This window comes from Capsella rubella, unplaced genomic scaffold (genome assembly GCF_000375325.1).
Source record: "Capsella rubella cultivar Monte Gargano unplaced genomic scaffold, Caprub1_0 scaffold_43, whole genome shotgun sequence".
Lineage (NCBI taxonomy): Eukaryota > Viridiplantae > Streptophyta > Magnoliopsida > Brassicales > Brassicaceae > Capsella > Capsella rubella.
In genome coordinates, this window is record NW_006238883.1 from 8,674 (window position 1) to 9,281 (window position 608).

The 608-nt window shown below is 37.3% G+C and overlaps 1 pseudogene; it reads right to left on the reverse strand.

Moving 5' to 3' along the window:
• Window positions 1-273: 273 nt before the first annotated feature.
• The window catches only part of LOC17874368, a 2,124-nt pseudogene continuing 1,789 nt past the window's right edge, over window positions 274-608 (reverse strand).

The window sequence follows — 608 nt, forward strand, 5'->3', positions numbered from 1 at the left end:
TATTACATGGGAGATCCAAAGCAAGAATGATCCTTTCTTCTCTGATACAACTATATATTCTAATTCACCAGTCCCGCCTCAAGAATGAAAGCAAATGGATTCTTATACGAACTTCTTACCAAGTCGGATAAATTTTGTCTTCATTTGTAAGACTGCTCAACTGAACTTAAGCGTCTTTAATTCATAATCAATAACCACAACAATCGGACATAGGAATGCAAAAAGAAACAGACTCATGCTCTCTGCCTCCTTGGCTAAAGGTTATATCAAAGATCAAAGTTGACGGAGAGATGAAAGTGCTTGTCTTGTGTTTCTTGAAATTCGGTCATGTATCGGTTCCTATAAACAAAGCTATAGATCAATACGCTTGAAACTCCGAAGTGTCAGTTGAGATTTTGGGACTGATGAGGATCATACCTGAGTTGGAATAATGTCAGTTCTTGATCCAGTGATAGTTTCATACAAGAAAATGTACCTGCAATCATCACGGTTTCTTGCATCAGTTTTTAATACCAAGACTTCAAGCTAAAACTAACATAGTCCAGCGAATGTCTGATTTCACAGAGCCTAAACCATGTACACAGACAATGTACCTTTCCATATCGAAA